At 48.0% G+C, this 21,836-nt stretch overlaps 1 long non-coding RNA gene across 2 annotated transcripts; it reads left to right on the top strand.

Annotated features, from left to right (window-relative positions):
• Nucleotides 1-251: 251 nt before the first annotated feature.
• LOC119702097 lies at nt 252-9,565 on the top strand. 2 transcript variants are annotated; one of them, XR_005257249.1, is made up of 5 exons: nt 252-385; nt 3,661-3,750; nt 5,484-5,568; nt 8,148-8,215; nt 9,223-9,565. It is a non-coding gene; the product is annotated as an uncharacterized LOC119702097 (long non-coding RNA). The 2 variants fall into 2 exon arrangements; XR_005257250.1 differs by having other exon boundaries at nt 261-385; nt 3,664-3,750.
• Nucleotides 9,566-21,836: the final 12,271 nt, after the last annotated feature.

The raw sequence follows: 21,836 nt of genomic DNA, 5'->3' as shown, positions 1-21,836 counted from the left end.
GAAAGATGGAGTTAATTATCCAGTGAGCTACATTTAAACCGAGACCAGGAGGGGCTGATTTGTTTTGGCGCAGGGAACTGAGAAGGAGACGAGCCACCGAGGTCTCCTTGCTCCTCTTTGGTGGCTCTTTGACTTGTCCTTGCTGTCGCCAGCCCGGGGTCCGGCGTCCTTTGGCCCGGGAGGGGGAGCCCCCGGCTGGGACCCCCGAACCGTGGCCCGCCCGCCCCGTGGCCGCAGCGCTGGGAGTCTCTGTGCGAGCCGTGCATGGGAGCAGGCGATTTCAGGGGGTCCAGAGGCGATTTTTTTTTTCATGTTTGTTTGCTTTTACTTCCCAGAAGTCAGATAAATTCTCGTCGGTGCGGCTCGCCGGTGGCTGTGCTCTCAGGTAAGTCTGCATCCGAGCAGCAGCACCGCGATGGGCTTTTGATTTTTGAATTCTCCCTCCTGCTTCTTCCCTCTTTTCCTCCGTTTTTTCCTCCCTCTTTTTTTTTTTTTTCTTCCCCTTTCCTTTTTTTTTTTTTTCTTTTTTTTTTTTTTCTTTGAGAAGTCTGATATTAATAATCCCCGTATGCCCCGCTTTCCGGGTCATTACGGTACTGCTGGTCTCTAATCAATCCTAATGCGATGGCAATTGGAGTCTCTGATGAATGCATCTCAGGTTTCTTGTAATGGCTCTACCACATTTTCCTGGACCTCCTTCTTTAACCTGAGATGCCAGGGGGACGTCTCCGTTCTCAGCTGCTGATTACTTCAAGATGTTTGGGCTGGTGTGGGGAGAGAGGGAGCGAGCGAGGCAGCCTGCCCCTGAATAATCTGGAACTGAATTGGATGAGCCATTTCCTAAATCAAAGGACAGCGGCGGGGTTTAACTCCTTTTCTGCACGGAAGCTTTGCCGCCTCCCCTTCCAGCCGGCGCGGGCCGCGCTGCCTCTCCCCGCGCGTTCGTGTCCGTGACACGGCCCTGGGGTGCCGGGGGTGCGCAGCTCCCCCCATCAGCTGCAGCCCCCCATTCTAAGGGGGAGACCCCCACCCCTCCAGCCCTCCATCCCCAGCTGCTCGCACGGCCCCAGAGCCCCTGGGTGCCGCTGCGGGCCCGCAGCCCCTCCAGGGGGGTGGGGTCCCCCCGCCGAGGGGGGGAAGGGGCGCTGGAATCCCCCGGGGGCGCGCAGCGACGCGCGGTATTAGCGCCGAGATTCGCTTTCTCCCGACGCTGTTTTTCTCTCTTTTTCCAGTGTGATAGCGCTTGCCGTGAGGCGAGGCGATGTTAGCTGCAACTTCTGCCTCTTTCTTAATTTTAAAAATTTTTACACATAGGATACCGCAGCAGGGATTAGGCTGCGGCCAAACCAAGCGCGGGGCTGCCGCGGGCTCGAGTGCTGCTTCTCTGCAGCAGGCAGGATGTTCCCTCGGGATGCGGCTCCTCCGTGGGAGAAAAACACGCCCCACCGGCCCCCCGCAGCCACTCCTCGGCCGGCAGCTGGGTATGGCCCAGCGCGACCCAACACGCGTGGGCAGCCTCGCCCGCGCCCCTGTGAGATCAGGGTGCGCTGAGGGCGAGGGGCAGAATAATATTTGGAACGAATAATTGAATCTCTCAGCGCCGGCTGCGATGCAAAAATGAATCCCCGGCAGAAGGGCAGCGAGGGGTAAATCCAGCCCCTTCCCCGCGGGGTCTGGCCCTGCGTGGGGAGGCAGCAGCGCTGCCGCGGGTGGGGTGTTTGTTCTGAGGGCGTGGGTGGGTCCCCGCTGCACCTCGGCGGTGCCACATCTGCCAGGGGTGAGTCACTCCAGAAGCGAAACAAACCGCGGGCGCCTTCTCCGCGCCGTGCGCTCGGGGAGGCGGCTCCAGCCCGGCCGATGCCCCCGGGGTGCCGGGGCAGAGCTGGGGGTGCGGGGCACCGCACCCACCCGTGTGCCACCCACCCGTGTGCCACCCCACACACGCGCCGCGTGTGCGCACCCACCGACGTGCGCACCCACCCCGCCTGTGCCCCTCCGTGTGCCCACACCCCAAAATCCACCCGTGGGCACTCCCCACCCGTGTGTGCGGCACTCGCCCTCCCCCGAATGCACCCTCCCGTAGAGCTCAAGCGGCACAGAGACCCTGCCCTCCCTCCCGCGGGCACACCCCGCTCCCCTGTGGGCTCACACCGAGCCATGCGAGCTCCTCCGCACGGACCCACCCGGGTTCCGCACCCCACCCGCATCCGTGACACCCACCCGCACTCACACGGACCGTCCCCACACATGTCTGGGGCGGGGAGTTCGGGGGTGGGTCCTGTCTGTCCCTGCCTTAGGTGATGGCTAGGACGGGGTCGCTGGACACTGGGAAAACTGCAAAAAAAAAAAAAACAACCCTTATTTTAAAAAGGAACAACAACAAAAGGCAGCAAGGGTGATGGTTGATTTTTGTTTTTTTCCTGCAGTACGTTATTGTAATGATTTCCGTGCAAAATGCTTAGGAAAAAAATTAAATTACATTTTGGGTCCTCCTCGGATCGAGGCAGGCCCTTTGAGGGTTCTCCTCCCTCTGTGTCATCCCCCAGCACAAATCCTTCTCCCCACCTGGCCAATGCACAACCCACACTGGGAGCAGGGTGCTGCTGGGGGCTGCGAGGGTGGCAGCTGGATTGGGGACAGGATTTACATCCCAGGCTCTGTTTGCCTGTGTGCTTTGCATTCAGGTACTGAACAAATATTTCCATTGCTGGGGGACTGTGCCAGTTTCAGCTGGGCCAAGGGAAGAGGCACCGTCACCCTTTTGGAGGGGTGTGTGTGCCTGTGGGGGATCAGTGGGCACCCAGGTGTGGGAACAGGGGGGTGTGGGGCACTGGGGTCCTGCCTTCAGCCATCCAGTGCTGGGGGGCCCATCCCACACCCACCGTCCTGGTGGCTTTCCAAGCTGGCTGTGAGGAGGGGACCTTTCACCTCTCATTAGTGATGCCATCAGTGGCTTGGCAGAGCAGAGCTGAGGTCATGTTACATATGGCACACAGTCTGTTCAGCGCCGGCAACGCCAGCTTTGAAATTTTAGAGAGGGGAAAGGTCACCTTGCGTAAGCCGAGGTCTGGGGGTCCTCCGGTCTGTCTGCGCCCTGGGTGGGTCTCCATATGCCTCTGTCGTCGCTAACCCTGCTCTGTCTGGCCCCGAGAGATGCTCAGCCCGTCTTCTCCTCCACCTCCTGAATTTGCAGGGAATACTTTCACACTGCCTTCCCTTTCCCCTCTCAGAAAGCCTCTCCCAGCGCTGTTTTTTTCCCTCATTTCTTTTCCCAGTACAAACCTGTCTCTAACATCTGATTATTTTTTCAAACAACATATAATGCAGCTTTCCAGGAGAAAATGAGTTGTCTCTGTTTATCAGCAGATCTCTCCAGACAGATAAGTTTACTCTTCTCAGACCTGGGTGTATAATTTCATAGACCTTCAAAAGTGTCGTGCTTCCATGGTGATTAAAACTCACTCCTGAATCTTGCTGGGGCATTTCAGGTTTCATGCCACTGGATCTTAGAAAAGCACATCTGTACAGCCATATATCTTTCACCTGAAAGGCCAGAAAAAGAAAAAAAAAAAAGGCAAACCCAATGTATTTTGTATTTGGAAAAATATGACACATTGCAATAAATTAATTCCCGGTGTAATTCACTACGTTGAATTTCAGCAGGATCCTGTTGGAGCTTCATCTGGAATGATTCTGGAGGTGTTGACTGCAGGGAAGAAGTTACAGTTTCCCACGTATTACAACTGACAGGTAAGTTCATGCCCCTTCTCAGCCCTGCTGCAGAATCTTATTTTGCACTTTGTTTTTTTAAATACGTGGGGCCTGATCCTTAAGCTCTTCGAGTCACTTGGCCAGGAGTCTCTGGCATGCAGCTGTTGCAGGGAGATCTTCAAAAGGACATTTGCTTCTTCACACGTCATAACTAAAAAGGCTCTAAATGAAATAGACGCTTATCTTGAGAATTCCGGAGAAGTTGGAGCTGAACCAACCTGCAGTGGATTTGGGATACACCTTTCTCTCTGCTCCAGTGAGGCATCCAAAGAGCCAAACTAAAGAGAGCTTGATGTAATTTCCTATAAATAGGACTACTTGCATGGATTGTAATTTTTAAGTAGGAATATTCTGCCTTTCAAAGAGGGAATTTGGGAGCACGTGTATGAAAAGGCTTATTTTCAGAAATTGAGATGCTGCAATCTATGTTTTTTTGTCATAAATGACATTTTCCTAGCATGGGGCCAAACTGTGCCCTTGGTTATTGAATGCAGATCTGCTGATTTAAATGGAGTTCATTGCAAGTGGGAACAGGACTTAGCCCTCATTTTCCTCTGCTGTCTAATCACTGTAGTCTGAAGAAAAGCAACATATGTATAATGGTAGCTGAGATGCAGGAGGGGTGGAAGCTTTCTACCAATGAGCACCACATTAAATAATTAATTCCCAATTGCCTTTCTACATTAGTGCTTTTGACTATAAAAGCTGGTCAGCTTTGTAAGGCCCCAGGCAATGAAACATTTGGTGCATTGTCAGTCCAAAAGTGGAGGTAATAGATATCCAGCGTGGCTGGAAAAGTGCTACTCTCCATCCTGCCATTTACATATTCCAGCTGCACAGCCTCATTCCTCATCCCTTCCTCTGCCTTAGTGAAGTTTGACAGGACAGCATCTCTTCCGAGGTGGCTGCTGAAGAAGCCAAAAGTGTATTTATTCCATCAAAAAGGAGAGGAACTTTAACGTCTGAGTCTAAAAACGGAGTGCACAAAGCTGCTCTCTGTTATCAGCAGACAGATCTGACGGGTTAATAAGGAAAAGACTGAATTTCCCCCTCCTTCTCCATTTGCCCCCCCTTACCCCATCTGCTGTCCCCCAAGCCCAGCCTGTCACCTCAGGTCACGATGGGATCTTTTGGGCTCGTACGTCATCCGCAAGAAAGGTCTTGCCATGAGAAATGACTTCACAAAGCCTTTTGATGTGCAAGGCATCAGAGGCTGCTCCCCCCTCACCTTCTGAGATCAAGATACCTGTGCGTGTGTGTATGAAGCTGAAGAAGAAAAGGAAGTGCTGGAATAAATTGCCTGGGGAGGTGGGAGATTCTCTGTTTAAAAGCAGGTCTAGACAAACATCTGTCAGAAAATACCGACGTCTATTTGATCTTGTCTCGGAGCTGGGGGAAAGACTGAATGGTGCTGTCAAGTCCTTTTCAGCCCTGAGAGAACACAGTTATACACATGTATTTATATCTGCTCAGGTGTGTGTGTAAATGTATGTATTTCCACATTTTCAGAGACAAGCTCTTGGCCCCTGTGATAATTTGTGCCTGTGAATCTTGTAGGTTAATTACACCCAGCTTCGCTCTCTCTTGGCTTCGCCAAATTTGAGTTTCAGTTCTATTTTAATGTCCTTTGTGCCTCCAGTGGTTCAGATCACAGTGTCTAATCTACTGACTGTGTTCTTCTCCCCTCCCCTTTTTCTCATGTTCGAGTGAAGTTCCTTCGATTCTGGGAGATTTCCAGCAACTCCACTAAACTCCCAAAGCACAGCTGTGAATGCACGTGGGGTTGCACTTCTTGAGGTAAGGTTGTGGTAGAAACTGATCTTTGCCATCAGCTGCCATAGATGGGTGCTCGGTGAAGCTGTTAGGCTGAGCATGAGGACAGCACTAAACATTTTGGGGTTTTTATGATTATTTTTGTACACAATCGCTTTCCAAAGCATTCCTCAGCTTTAAAGGCAACCTGGTCATGGCTGCTGCTGGCACCCCTATAATTTCCTTCCAAGCATGCAGACCTCAACAGCATCACTGAGCTGCAGGATGCAGCTTTGAGGAGTGTGTTGGCAGCTCATTTGTGTTTGTGCATGGAGGACTGGGAGACACCGAGGGCCAGGACTTGTGATCCTCTACACAGCCTCCAGTATTAATTATAAATACTTAATTAAAATACATTTGAAAGGGAGTTTTAACACTGTGACGCTTCCCTAAAGATGGGAACTCAGCATTGGAGACAGAGAGTGATAGAAAACTTACATTCCAGGGAAGTGAAAAAGGGTTTTGCAGGGCTGAAGTGGAGGAAAATGTACAGCAATTTTTCTGTTGCTGCCCCTAGAGCACAATTACACCAGACAGTGCCAGGGTTCCCTTGACACCCGGGTGTGTGGAAGCAGGAGGTGCTGCAGCAAGTGGCAGAAATCAAACGCTACAATTTTGTAGCAGAAATTGAGCTCTGAATTTCTGAAGCCAAAAGCTGGGATGAGCCAGGCTGCAAAGGCTGATCTAGGATTTTAGGCTCCACGAGGTTTCAGACTTCTCCTGCTTATCCACCTTATCCTTCCAAATGATCTCCCCACAGCAGAGCCCTTTGTAACCACATTTGTGATCTGATGTCCTGGCTGGAGTCACCTGCTCTGCACAGTGCACTGGTGCAGCAGGACTCTGCAATGACCACGGAGGGGACACACCGCTACTTCTGCCAAGACCACAGAGAGGCAGGAACCTTTGTCCCGGGGACAGGTAGGGGCAGAAAGCCCTGATGGTGCCTGAGAATGAGCAACCAGAGCTCGTGAGTGTGTCCTTGGGCAGGGTTTGAAGAGCAGCTGAGAGCTAAGCTCACATTTTGGAGGTACCCTCCCAGCAGAGCTGAGCTCTCCTGCACCTTCATTCCAGGACTGTGAGCAGCAGGGAGGAGAAGGGGAATGATGAGCTCCTTGGGTGCAGAAAACCTGAGGGGCTCTTGCAGGGTGTGCTGTGTCCCAGCTGATGATGGCTGTGGTGCAGGTTTTGACATCAGGACAAGGAGCTCTTTGCAGGCCAGCCTCTGGCAGAACTTGCTCAGGCTGTGCAGAAAAGGCAGGGTGAGAGAGGGACGGTGACTGTCCCCTGGAGCCACATCCAAGAGGAAAGAGCTGTTCCAGGGAGGCAAATGAGCACACAGGAGCTTGATGTTGGGACAAGGTCTCCAGCACATGGTGCTCTGCAGCAAGGGTGATAGAAATCACACTTATTTTACAGAGGAGCCCTGTGGAAGAACAAAGGGCTGAGATGGGCTGTTCCCCTTCTCTTATCTCACCCTTTTTTTGTTTTAAACACCACTTTTCCCGAGGTCTGCCTGCAGAGGGTGGGGCAGGCAGGACACTAAAGGCAAAATTCCTGTTTGCCCTTCTCGAGTGGCACATTTGCATGCACCAGAGGCATCGGTGTCAGGTGGTGTTTTGGGGGTGAGGCAGAGGAGGAAGGGGTGGATCTCCCCCCCCCCCCCATTTTGTTTTGTACATTCCTTTTGCTGGTGAACTGTTACCACTGTGGCTTGGGAGGTTTTTCTGATGCCTCTTGGGTTTGTTCTGCAGCCAGCACTTCTGATTCTGTCTGGCCACATATTGTATTTGGCTGGTCGTCTCTCTCACTCTAAAAATGCCTTTTTTTTTTGGTTTAATTTTTTTTTCTTTGTGGCATTTTAATGTCTTACAACTGGCACCTTTACCAAGAGATTAAAGGTCTGTAAACAAACAGCTGTTTCACAGGCAAGCTTTAACACAGGCAACAGGTAAGAAACCCTTGCAAAAGAGAATTTGGGGAAAATGTCTTGAGAGTGGGTAACGGTTTTAAAATATTTCTTCTACAAAACTAGGTATTGCAGACAATTCATGAGCTAACACTCAAGTAAACCACCATTAATTATTCAGGTAATTAAAACTTGGAAACCATTTTAGGGGAAAGTAGGAGAGAGTGAAGCATTGTTGACCTTGAAAAGTTTCTACAGCGATGAGAAAAAATCCAAATAGTTTTGGATGGGTGGTAGAGGCAGTTCAGCTGCCTCTACCTCCAGCTTCAGGGAAGGAAAGAGAAGAGCCACAAATCTTTTATGCTAATAATTTGTTTCACACTCTGGTAGAAAAGCCATTGGAAATGTATCCAGGGTTGTGCTGGAACTGTCTTGGCACTGTAGGTCTGGCCTTTTTATTGAGGTTAGTGAAAGCACTTGAGGGCTTGGCCCTGGGAATTGGGGAGAGCTGGATAGTGGGGATCATGCAGCCAACAGACACATGCAAGGAGCAGGGATCCCTTGGCAAGGAGACCTTGGCAGGGAGTGGGTTTGTCCTACTGTGAACTTGTGTAAAAGCAGTTTTAACTCAAATCCTTTCCTTTTGATGATCTAGAGTAGATCTTTTTGCCTTCATCACCTGAGAGTTTCCATGTTCTGCTCTCCATAAAAACCTTCCATCTGGTAAGTTCTGGGGAGCTCCTTTCCTGGCAGGGTGTCTTCCTATCCTTCACCCACCCTCTCCTGCCTGGCACGTGGTGTGGAATGCATTAGCAGGTGCTGGAAGTGTGCAAGGGCACAAGTCAGGAGTGACAGCAGCTCAGAGCCCTTCCCAAGGGCTGGCTTTGGCCAATTCCAGCCTGGCCCAAGGGCAAGGACTCCTCAGCTCAAGGGAACACTGTGGCCCTGGCTCTGCATGGAGCTGGCATGCTGTGGGACAGGCTGAGGCTGTGGAAGGTGCTCAGTTACAAGGACTCCAGGACAGTCCTGAAATGTAGCACAAGGGACAGAGTGTGGAGGTGGATTAGCTAATTAATGCACAGCTGATTAGGAAGTTGGATCCAGGCATGCAAGCCCTGCTCTCCTCCTCTTCTGGTTCTGACCCCTCTCACCGTGAGTGTGACACAGGGAGCCACTGCAGACCACTACAGGAAAAGTAAATATTGTTGTTTCAAGCAGAGAATGGTTTATTCCACAGCAGAACAGAGGGGGTGCTCTCTTGGAGAGCCCACATTGAGCTCAGGGGATTGTAGCCCTCCCAGCTGCCAGTGAGGCTGCTCCTTGTGGCAGGGACAAGCCCAGGTGCCAGGAGTGCCACCCTAAACCCATGGTGACCCCTAAACCCATGGGTGCCATCCTAAACCCACGGGTGATGAGAGGATGCGTGTGGAGCTGCTGTGAGCACATGCAGTGGCTCCAGGCATGGTCCATCAGCTCCTCCTTGCAAGCAGGTCCTTTGCTGGGGTTTGGGCCAGTTTTGGGCCAGGTGCCCAGGGCAGGATGGAGTCACTGGGGTGCCAGTGGAGCTGCGAGGGGCAGGATGCAGCTGGAGCAAGCACAGAAGGCAGAGGAGCTGGGGGAGAGGAGGGTACAAGCTCTGCCCTTCCCCACTGGAGCTGTGTGATCCTTTGCATAATCCCTTTAGCTTCGATGGCACCATGGTGATTTACAGCTCTAATGCTTTGATCCAGAACATGATGGACCATGGGACACGAATTAAAAGATGAGAGATGACAGCAAAGCACAAGTTTCCATTTGTGGCCAGCTATTTTGTGAAGACGTGACAGCAACCAGGTGTGAAGATCTTGCAGGAGATGAGGGGAAACCAAGCCAGTGCAAGGAGATTTGTTAGAATGTGAATGGGAGCACAGCAGGGTAAGTGCTATTAATAGGATTTACACAGATTAGTAAACTAATCTGTGCATTTCAGATTGGATTTCATATTATGGAAAAGAAAATTAAGCCGCATACCACACAGACTTTCCAGGCAGTGATTTGTGAGTGTGATCTATTTGCTGGTAGAAGTGGCTGCTCAGAAAGGTTGTGACAGCTCTGTTGGGCGGGTCAGGGACACCTGAAGGGAAGGGAGCCGGGGTTGTGGGGGGGACGACACAGGGCTGTAGCATGCAGAGCTGTGCTGGTGGGTCTGGGAGACACACAATGAAAGGAGCAGTTTGGTTAAGGAATGGCTCTTAAAATGCATTGCCAGGAGGTAAAGCAGCGCCCAGCCTTGGCTGCATCCCCACGGGTGCAGAGCTGTCCTCCTGGCTCAACTGAAATGAGGAGCTGTGGCTGCCTCATCCATGGAAGGGCTCAAGGCCAGGTTGGGTGGGGCTTGGAGCAGTCTGGTCTGCTGGAAAGTGTCCCCACCTACGGGATGAGACGAGTCTCAAGGTCCCTTCCAACCCAAACCATTCTGTATTTCTGTGAAAAACAACTTGCCCTTCTCTGCACGAGGACTGCAGAGGAGCAGAGTTGGTCAAATGTCACTGAAGAGGGGAGGTAAAGGGCTCCCCAAAGGGAAGGGCAGAGTTCTACTGCTGGGCCCTGCTCCTGGTACCACTGTGCAGGAGGTGGGCAGGCACAGGGACGTGGGAGGCATCGGCACAGCTTAGGGAGAGATTGAGCACCCAGGACAATTCTGAGCAGCCATCTGTGTAAGCTGAAAGTTTCATATATTATGTATACGTACACACACGCGCACATCTATATCTATATCTATATCTATATCTATATCTATATCTATATCTATATCTATATCTATATCTATCTATATCTATCTATATCCATATCTATATCTATATCTATATCTATATATCTGTATCATCTATATCTATATCTATCTATATCTATATCTATATCATCTATCTATATCTATATCATCTATCTATATCTATATCATCTATCTATATCTATATCTATATATCTATATCTACATCATCTATATCTATATCTATATATAAAATACATGTATACATATATGTACATACATGTACATATACTTTATATATGTATACATATATATTTGATATATAATATCAAATAATATATTCAGATTATATGATATAAATACAATATATGTTACATATGAAAGCATAATAGATAATATATGTGAATATATATTATACACTCAAATATATATTTTATATAAATAAATAAATGTGTTTGATCAGTAGGGTCTGGCCTCAATATTCTGACTGTGCTGTTCCAGGCGGGTGAACCCCAGCCTGGCTGTGCCTCTTGCCACCGAGGGGGGAATTCCTGTTACTGTTGTTGTACTGATGGGGAAATGCAAATCCAGATATTTAGGAACTGGACTTTTGGTTCCAAGTGGAACCACATCAGCTGCTCTTGGGATAGTTACAGTTCAAGCTGCCTCTGAGTAGGGCTTGAAAAATAAAGAATATCCCATCTTTCTCTTTGTGCTTCCTGTTATTTTGCAAAAATACAGGTATTTAGAACATTTAAACACTCATTATAGTCAGGACTGAAGGAAGACCACCATTAGCCTTTCAAATTTCTGTTTTAGGCCAAAGTTTAAAGAGGCAGAATGAGCTGGCCAGCCCAGTGATTTTTCTTCTTGCAACACCTTGTTAGGGTGCAACAAATAAAAATCCCAACACTGATTTGGTTTTTCTGAGAGAACAAACACTTTGGATGTTTCCTGGGCCAGGGCTGAGGGTGGCAGCCAATAAAAAGCACTTCAAGAAAGTTTCTCTCCCTTTTCTGCCTCTTTTCCCACAGCCCTTGAAGGCTCCTCTGGTCCTTGCTATGGGTGATAACTGAGCTGAAAACCATTTGTTACAATGGGGGCCATTTGCTTTGTGCTAATTATGGATAACACACCAAAATGCAGTTTGTATGCAGACACGTACTGAGGTGTGGTGTGGAGCTGGGGTCTCCAGCAACCTGCCATGGGATGGTCTGTGCTGCCAGCCTTGAGGGCTGCCAGGAGCAGGATGCTCTGGAAATCCTGCCTGTGCTACACAGGGATGTAGAAGGAATTCGCTGGAATTCCTAAAAAACACAACTGCTTTTACAGTGCTGCTTTTAGGAAATGCCTTTGTATACTATTTTTGGAGGGTTGTTTTTAGGTCAGTGAAATGTGTCTCTAGGTTGAGTTATACTGAGGTTTTTATATTTAAAATCAGCTATTATCTTTACTGATTATACTGCAATAGTCTAGGAAATTAATTTGAAAGCCTAATTTTAAGTTTATGGAAATTTGAGCCCAGAGGCAGCTTTGACAAATATTCTCTTGAATTTGTAGACCATTCATTAGTTTCACTTCTAAAACGGCACCTATTTTATACCCTTGTTTATTTTCCTGAAGTGTCTTGCTGCACAAAGTGCTATCAGACCCAAAGGCTTGGAGAGCATGAGGCAACACCAGAATTGAGATAAAATGCAGATAGATAGATAGATGTGATACACCCAAATTTATATGTATTCTGGCTTGGAGACCTTCACTATCTCCAAATTAATTTCTGTAATTTAAAGCCAGGAACTTAAGAATGAAGTTGAGCAGGAAGTTGTGGCCATAACTCCTTTGCCTACTTCCCCTCTCTCACCATCTACTAAATATTGCAAAGCCCATAAATTGTGAAAGTTGACAAATCAGATTGTTGCTTAAATATAAGGTTGAGACTTGGGGCCAGGAGATTTCAATCCTGCATTACCTGGAATATATCATTACTGACAGACTTGTTGGGATTCAATTTCTACCAGCTATAAAGTGGGATTCTCAAATTCTGTCATGCCAGCCTCGTTGCCTTTGATGACATGATACTCTGCTTGGAAAGGGAAGAGCCAGCAGATGTGACACAGCTTGGCATCCACCAGCCTTTGGTGCTGTTCCATGCCCCAATGAACTGGGGAAATGTGATCTGGGCAAAGTCTCTGCGGGATGGGTGGGAAATTGTTCTGAATCAGTGATTGTCTTGTGCTTCCAGGTGAAAATACCACCATCTCTTGATCAAAGTGATCTCTTGATCACGTGTTTCTACTCAGCACAGCTTTAGGCTGTGTTTGCAGGGACATCTTGGATGTTGGAAGAGGATGTGCTTATTAAATACAGATGAACTGATGATTCTGCATGAGTTTCACAAGGTGGAGACCTGGATCCTGCAACAGGGGATGTTGTGGTGCCTGTGCTGGGAGTAGAGCTTACAGGACAGGAGGCACTTCTTGCACTGGATGTGGCTCTGGTGAAACCTAAGCAGGAGTGTTCCCTAGTTTAGGGCTTAGGTACAGCTCTGCTACGGCTCTCCAGTGTTATGAGTATGCTCAAAACAGCTGCTTATTTCACATTCATTTATTGTGGCTTCTAAAAAGACCCTAATAATTGAGAATAGTTAAGAGATGAACAGAAATAGGCTCTACCCTGTACTTTAATCTGAGGCTCCGGTCCTCCAGGCCACCACCAAACGACTATTCCTTGTTTGTCATGAGCATCATTCACCTGAAACAAGACTTGCTTTTGTAACCCAAACTGATGCCAAATGTAAGTGAAAAAGATTCAGATCATGGTGAAGAAATGTGGGAGGAACAGGAGCACTTCTCCCCATGCCCAGGTGAGCAATGCTTGCTGCCATTACTGGGTAACAAACACAAACTTGAGCAACTGCTCAAGGGGTTTCATTTGCTGGGGCTGACTTTCCCAAAGGAATGGGATGAAGCTCTCCTGGCTTGAGGCTCAGGCTAACTCTGGAAATCCTGCCTTTGGTTTGCACAAGAAAAACCCCCGCAATAGCTACAAGAAACTGAGGCCAGAAGGGATTTACTGAGACCTGCTGAGCGTAGCAGGAGGTGCCAAATGTCCTCCTGACACCTCTGTGCTGGGCCAGTGAACTGTCCTGGAGCCATGGAGGGCTGGCTGGTGCTGGGTGACCTCTGTCCTGGGAGCAGGCATCCCGCAGCACTGCTGGTCAGGCTGTGCCTGGAATGTGCAGCATGCCCTGTGCTCCTGGGAGCACTTCCAGGCCCTCCCTGATAAAGGCAGACCTCGAAATAGGCTGCTATCAACAGCCTGCTGCCAGGTGCTGCTGGTTTTGGAAGTCCTGGGTCCCTCCTCATGTCAAGAGGTCTGGAGGGCTGAGGAGAAGATGGTAAATGAGAGCAGCCCCTAAAAACCTTCCTTGGAATTTATCTGGTGGGTCCTGGGGAGTTCACAAGCCAAAGCCATGGGGAAGATGCCACAGGGGCTCAGCTGAAGCCCCTCAGTGCTCACTGACCTGGAAGCTGGGCCTGCTGTGGTCTTGCACCTAGTCCTTGTCCTCATGGGTGGATGTGTAAACGAGTCTTACTTTTCTGGTGTGGAGCTCATTGCTGTCTTGCAAAGCTGGGGGACACCAAACCCTGAGGGTGATGTAAGGAGTAAAAACACTTCAGTGTTTTGAAGCTGTGGCTGCTAATGTACCACTGCATTAGTAGGGAAAAGGAGGAGAAATGCTATAGCAGCCCTCAGAAGCTGATGTGACTCCCCACACAGGGGTGTGATGGGCCTTCCACGTGCAGGTGGTGTCACTTTACTGGAGTTTGCAGTTCTCTCTCTTACTGATATTGAGTTTTCCTCTCCTCCAAGAGCAGCACTAACAGGGCAGTCAGCCCCTGCTGCTCTTCTGCCACAGGCTGTGAGCAAAGGGACAGCATGTTTAGCAGCAGTAGGTCAGAAATCTGAGCCTGTCTGTGCTGGAGTTTTGGGGCTGTGCTCTAATATATGTTGCCTGCAAGAAGAAGAAGAGGCTGTGCTTCTTGCACAACTTCATAGTGGGCCTCAAAATAAAGATATTACTTTTTAGTTTTAATCTGGTCAGTGCTCACTTCCACCTGCACGCATACAACACAACAGATAATGTTTTTTAATACAAACAGCTTGTATATTTGTGTGTGCACTGTGAATGTGCTTGGGATGGTGTTGAGTGCTGCCTTTTAGAACTGCCTTCTGATCCCCTGGCCTGCCTTGGTTTGATTAAGCAGCACTAAATAGCAAAATCCCCAGTATTTCCCTAGGACATGAGTAACATCCAAATTGTCATTTGTTCTCAATGTATTATTTTGAGAAGCCACTGACTTAGGACATGCAAGAGCACGCACAGCTCTGGCTCTGGACTAACCCATCCTCATTCCCCTGAGCATTTCTCCCCCTCAGCTCCTTGGGCTTGGTGGAAGATGAGTCAGACTTTTCTCAGATTGCCTTGATCTGGAAGTGGGTGGCTTTGGAGTCCTCCAGGGCCTGCATGAGCATCTCCCTGAGCTAATAACGATCCAGGCAGGAACAGCTTTTTGGCGGCTGAGTGCTTGGAGGCTCAGGGATGCTGCTCCAGGGCCAGTCTAGTTATCAACAAGGCTATTGGTCAGCATGAGAAGGTGGCTGTAAACATCTTGGGTTTTTGTGGTTGAGATGACTTCTGAGGTATTAGAAAATCTTTTTTTTTTTTCTCATCCCCGCGACCAAAGAAGAAGTTGAGATTTGTCAGTTTTGTTTTTCAAAGTTGTTTATTTTTTCTTATCTCTTACATTCTTTTTCTGACCTGCTGAGATCTGTCCAGTAGGTCAGGTTGTGGTACAGTCTCTGCCCTTGGGGTGTTGTTAGCTTTTCATACTAAGAATTACATGTACAATAATTTTCTAATATTTATTACTTATGTTAGACAGTCTGTCTTTAAACTAATCAAAAATTGTCACCATCTTAGTAGAAGAGAGGACAAGAAGAAGGAGAAGAAGGACAGGACATGCTCAGATTCCTTTATCTTGCTTCTCAAACCTCCATTCTAAAACTCCAAAATTCTAATTTTTGCTCTGTGACAAATTAACTATCATTCGACTCAAACTCTTGTGGCTTGTAAATCTTCACACAAAGCTGATAATTTTTTTCCATGGACTAAAATCGAAGGCACAGGTGTCTTTGACTCTGTGCCAAGGTCTCTGAGCTCCTTGCCAGGGTCTCGAGCCATCCAGAGCAGCCAGAGGAATGTCCTGGGTTCCGACATAAGCACAACAAATAAATGAAAGCAGCAAGCTCAGCTTTGGTGCCAGCAGCAAGTCCTCCTGCTGCTGTCATGGGACATGGCATCCAAGCGGGATTGGGCTCCCGAGGAGGCGGCGTGAGCCAGTGGGCAAAGCAACAGGGGGAGTCAGAGACCTGGCTTTGCACCCTGCCCGTGCCACCCACCGCCTGCATCGCCCGGGGCACATCACCTCAGCTCCCTCCTCTCCCCTCCTGCCTCCTCCCAGCCTGCTTTTATTTCTGTGAGCCTCAGGGGAAGGGTTGCGTTTACAGCTGCAGGCAGTGCGAGGATACCATGGACTCGGAATTCACTGCCTGCCAGCGTGCAGAGCAGGAAAGAAAATGATGCGGTGTAACGTTCTGGGAGTCCTTTCGTAGCGCCAGGTCTATCACAAAGCACTTTGGCTGCCACAACAAAGCTTATTGATCAGCCTCTAGTACTCCAAATTGGGTCTTTCTGCCCGAGAAGTAGCAGGATGGAGAATTAAAGCACTTACACGGGAGAATATCGCCCGTGAGTTATTGAGTAACCATCAGCACTGCTCCAGGGCTGCTCCGTTCCTCTGGACTGCATGCAACTTCTGAACATTTTATCTCTTTCCTTCAGCTTTTGCAGGCATGTGCCAGCTTCTGTAGCATATAAACTAGGTGCTATTTTTATTGAATCTGGCTTTAATGCTGTAGATTTTTCACACGTGTGTTGGTTTTTTGTTGTTGGTCCCATTCCTGAACTTTCTGGCACCTCAAAGTGTGAAATCGGTTATCTGCACATTGCTTGGCAGATGAATTCCTATTTCTGGGAACAATTTTCCTTCTAAAATGTATTTTTATATTAAAAATGTGATCTGTATCCATATACCGGCCTAAGATTCCAGCCCTGAGATTTCAGCAGCCAGAGATCACCACAACAGGGGATGCAGCCTGGAAAGAGACCTCTGCTTTCCAAGCTGTGAGTATTCATATTAAAATCTTGTTTTACTGACCCAACCTCTGCCTCTCGGAGCAGCAAAATCCCCTTCTGATCTGGCACCAGGGAAAAATCAAGACAAATATAGAGGATAATAAGTGCTGTCTTCCAGCATTGTCTCCCTTCCCAGCTTGTCTCCCTGCTAGATCAAGAGAAACCACCCATCTCCCTGAGCCTTCCTACCATCAGCTCCATCCCAGCTACTGCCTTGGCAGCTCCCCTCCTCCCTGCAGCATCCCCAGGCCCTGTGGGAAAGGCAGGGGCTCAGGGAGCCGGCCGCCCACCCTTCCAGAGGTGCTGTCCCCCCCTTTCTCCATCTGTGCACAGGCTGCCGGGGAAGAAGGAGCCGCGGCTGTGTGTGGTTTTCTCGCCCAGGGTGACCTGGAGCACATCTGCCGAGCGCTCCAAAGCAGCAGGAATGCGCTCCGTTAGGACATGATTCATCCTGCATACCGCATGGGTGGCTGCTCAGCGAGAATTTGGCCATTTGCATACGCTGCCGAGACCTTCCCCTCCTGCTTGCTCCCAAAGCCCGGCGCTCCATGCAGAGCCCCTGAGGGGCTGCACAGCCACAAATCCCTCCCAGGAGCACGGGCTGGAGCCGGCCCTGCTCCTGGAGCGCCTTCCCTGCCCGCACGGTGAGGCTGAAGCTGCTCCCAGCCAGGTCCAAGCATGGCTTTGGATCCTCAGCTCCTGCTGCAAGCAAAGCTGCCGCCCGGGGATCAGTTTGGGGTTTGGTCTCTGCGGGCAGGAAAATCCCATCCCGGTTCTGCTCAGGCAAAGGGAGCGCCGCGAACGCCACGGAGCCAAGCGCCCGCTTCTGGGAAGGAAACAGGAATGGGGCAACGAGGCAATTGGCTCCGGCTTAGGGCTGCTCCCGGGTAACTGGATTATTTACCTCGGCAGCTGCAGACTCGGATCAGCCTCAAGAAAAGCGGGAGATGCTCCCCGGGCTGGGAGGGGACTCCCTGCGCTTCCCCAGCGGAGCTGCGAGCAGAGAGCGGCTGCGATCCGCGGGAAAGGTGGAGGAAAAACCATGGAAAAACACCAAGGTAATGTCAAAAAAAACACCAAGGTAATGTCCTACTGAGTATCAAAATCACAAATTTCATGTTTTTAACTGTATCTATTAAAAACAAACAAAAAAATGTCCCCGACCTCACCTTGCTTCCAATGGCCTGAACACAGTTTAAAGGGATGGAAGAGTGTTTTCCTTGCTGGCGTGTGCAGGCTGTTAATTATGTCTAATGTATATAAAGCTTCAGTGAGGGAAACTATTTCACCTGCACAGATCAGTCTATTTGCTTTTACTGTCATTCATTTTGGCATCAAAATCGTAACCAGGCAATGCTGGTACTTGGAACACACATCTGAAGTAATATGGTAATGTGTTTAAATCCTTTAATATCAGGGGAACAGAACATTTCAAGCTGTTTTCAAAAGGCTGCCAAAACCCAGTCTGACACTATGTGAAACATTTTAAAGAAAAATTTCAACAAACGGGAATTTAGCAAATAGGAGTACACCTACCCAAAAAAGCCCCTCACATAGAAAGCATGCCGATGTCATGGGAACCATGTAAATACTGACTAGCCCTAACTAGCAGGTGGAAGTAGATTTTAATAATATCCAACTAATTACGGTACAAATTCAGTTTGAGACACAAATAGGTTCAATATGAGGTATAAGATTTATGTTTTTTAATTTAGTATTTCAGAATTCCGACAAAACCCCCTCAAGTCAACAGAAAGTCTCATTCTGGCTTAAATAGGGTGCAGATCAAATCCCTGGCGAGCACAGGAACTCCTAGTTGCCATCACCTTTCATGATGAGTCATTAGAAGCCAAGTTTCTACTTCAGATTGCTTTTCCAACTCAAAATTCAAAGCCCTCGCATGACATCCAAACAGAAATATTTACACAAGATGTGTATAAATATAAAGTTTATTCAGTATAGTGTTTAGAAAAATAAGTTCACATCATCTCAGAATACAAATAAAACACTTAATTGTCCAGGCACAAACCCCTATTACAGTACAACAAACATACATACTTTAGATCTCTTTGGTTGGGTAATTAAGCACAGATATGTTTGATGATACACTCTGGGGCAGCATCACCTAACAGTGCAGTAAAGTCTTCTTGATTATTCCCTCCTCTAACGCGTACATTCCGCTTAAATTTAGTATTTGTTGTAAGGCACAATAAAACCCATATTGGAGAAATAACTGGTTAGTTCTGGACAAACAGTACATGCAGCAAAAGAACAAACATCCTCTGAATGTGAATCCTGAAAGCCAGAAGATTCACCCCCTCCTTGAGTTCAGAAATTTAAGAAGCAAGTTTTAAATTATATGAAACATACAACTAAGGTATAAAATATCCTTCAAGATAATAACTGCTAGGAGATACAGGAAGACTTCAGGCATCCTTGTTTTTAAAAATACCATTATTTTTGTTTTCAGAATTATCAAATTACTATTCTTTTTGATGATTTGACATTCTTCTTGACCACAAGCACTGGGCAGTTCATGTCCCCAGAGCCCTGCACACATATCTCACATGATACTGGAGGGATGCACCCTCTTGTTCATCTGCCCTTGGTAAGGAAAGTGCACAGACACTGGAAATCTATGTACATGAAAAGCTCCTGCGCACACAGGGCCAAATTCCAGCCTGATTTATTTAACTGAAAATCATGACTGAGGTGATTTTACATGATTTGAAGTCAGAACCTGTCCATTATTGTCATCAGTCTCAGACTGAGAGCAGTAACGACAGCTCCAGCCTCACCTCCGGGTGAAGCCGCTTTCTGAATGAGTCTTCCTGAATCCACAGGTAGGGGAAAGCAGTAAATGGGAAGAGGTATATGCTTTGATAGACTGTGACTGTTTGGTTCTACCCAAGTGTCAGCCTTGTGCTCTGGTTTGTGCTGCCACTGTCTACTGGGCCAAATCCATGCCTGACCTAACACCAGTGAAATGAATGGACCATATTCCCAGCTGGCAAAAAAGGACATTAAACTCAGTGGAAATGTGCTGCTTTAGCCCAGCTGAGGACCTGGCCAATGGATGTCTGTGATTTACATTGCTGAAATGTCCTTGCAGGTAAGACCACAGGGATAATGCTGCAAATAGTCCACACAGAGCATTCAATTCGTCGTGTTTCTGGTTTTCTGCAAAACTCTGGGTGAAAACAGAGGCAGCTTTAATCGAAAGTAGTAAAGAAGAGAGGGGTTTTTAACATCATGCTTTGTAAGAATTTCCTTAGGCATATTTTTCAAAGCTGAGTCTGGGACTAGTAAAGCAGTAGAATTTGGCAATGTTTTCTGTAAGATTTCCAGTGGACTTAGAAGTTACAAACATATGTGAAGTTGAAACGATCCTTTACTCTCATCCATAACAGAGAAGGAATGTGTATGCCAGGTAGACATACCTTCCATTTAAACAGCAGAATGTGATAATAAGGGCTGTCTGTGGGGCTTGGACACTCACTGCCTTCCCATGTGTGGGAGACCAGCATCCAAATCCCCTAAACACCACGTGAAAATCCTTGCTTTGGGAATCAGTGGAGCATGCCTTATTTACAGCAGCCAAAGATCTGGCCCTGGACACTTTTTGGGGCTTTGAGTACTGTCTGTTGAGAGCAGTCAGCCTGCCTGCCTGAGGGCCACAAAATAAAAACTTACCCTTGTAAGGAATAAAAACTACTTATTTAAATTTCTATTTTAAACACACTGTACCGTGCAATGAGTCTTTATATTGTGCATATGTACCTGCAGAAAACATGAGGTTATAACTACGTTATCTGGAGGGAATGACACATATTTTCAATGGGAGAAAGAAAGAAAGAGTAAAAGATAATAGGAAGTTACTCGATATCTGGAAGACTAGAATAGATTAATCTCACTTTGTCCCAAAACACTGCTGTTATGTACATCCTCCACTCCCACTGAAGAGTGGGAAGTCTCCTATTAGAAGTACCAGACACTCCAGGAAACGTGCCACTGTAGCAGCATACACAGTTTTTCACATCAACTGTGCTGCAAAGCCATGGAATTCAGAGCCTCAGTAACACAACGAATGCAAAGAAGGAAAAATTAAAAATAAAGTAACAGGTACTGTTGTAACACCACAGTCTCTTCAATTATGAGAGATGATCACACCAACAACTGCTCTGAAATATTCCCTAGCTTGCCTCCAAATATAGTCTGAGCTTCACAGACCAAATGTTAATCCACCATCAACCCCTTCAGAGCCAAGTACACGTTCTCCATTAAAATGACAGTGATACGGGGTATTTCTAATTTTCCAAATGGCTGAATGATTTCATGCAAAGCATATACAGCTACTGTCATCACCATCTTAGTTACATGGGTGAAGAAGAGGTGGGAAACAGATTGCTCATGCTGGGGCCCAGCAAACAGATAAACAAGCGGAGTGGTTAGGAGAACTCTGGACTATCCGATTCCCTGCTCACGCGGAGCTCCCGGGAACGTCAGGGAAAGTTGTGCCAGGGGAACATACAGCTCCATGTCCTGCTTGTGATAATCTCTGCTTTAAAGCACTTGCCTCAAACACCCTGTTTGCCTGGGAGCACGTGGGGACAGCCAACTGCCCATGGGCTGCTCCTGCCTGCAGAGCATCAGCGACTCCGTACAGCTGCAAGTGCTCCCCTTGCACACTCCTCCTTCCCTTCTCCTGCCCTTTTCCCTGCAGCCCTGGCTCACAGCACGGACTCCAGTGGTCACTGACAGAGCTCAGCCTCAAGGTTCCACAGAAAACCTTGCAAAATATGCAATATAGTGCAAAACCACAACGAGAATGCCGACGCCGTGCTCACGGGGCACAGAAAAACCTTCACTCCCCAAAACCTTTCCATGCAACCAGTTAAACCAAGACAAACACACTGGGATATGCCACCTTAGTTATCTTTCCTTTCCATTTTTTTTTTTGTCCTTTACAAGGGATCTTGTTCTGTCCTGAGCCTGCTTCAGAGCCCACAGAAGCTTATGAAAACATTTCCCATTGCCTTCCAAAGGCTTCGGACCAGGCCCCTGATGAGGATGAACACATGCTAGTTACTGTATATATTCACATTAGGATAAAATATAACAAAACCAAACCCACCAGGATTAACAACAGCATGTCACTTTTGTACAGCTGAATTCTTCTTATTATTATTTTAAAGCTATAAGGATGTGCTTTTCCATGCTACAAAAACTCCTCTGGAGGAAAGGTTAAGATCTGTTCCTGCTCCTGCTGTGCCCAGGGAGAAAGGTGTGGACACCCATCCCCAGCCAGGCAGGGACCACCACAGCCCCAGGCTGCT

Source organism: Motacilla alba, chromosome 5 (genome assembly GCF_015832195.1).
Source record: "Motacilla alba alba isolate MOTALB_02 chromosome 5, Motacilla_alba_V1.0_pri, whole genome shotgun sequence".
NCBI classification, from domain to species: Eukaryota; Metazoa; Chordata; class Aves; order Passeriformes; family Motacillidae; genus Motacilla; species Motacilla alba.
This window is presented reverse-complemented; position numbering and strand designations above follow the sequence as displayed.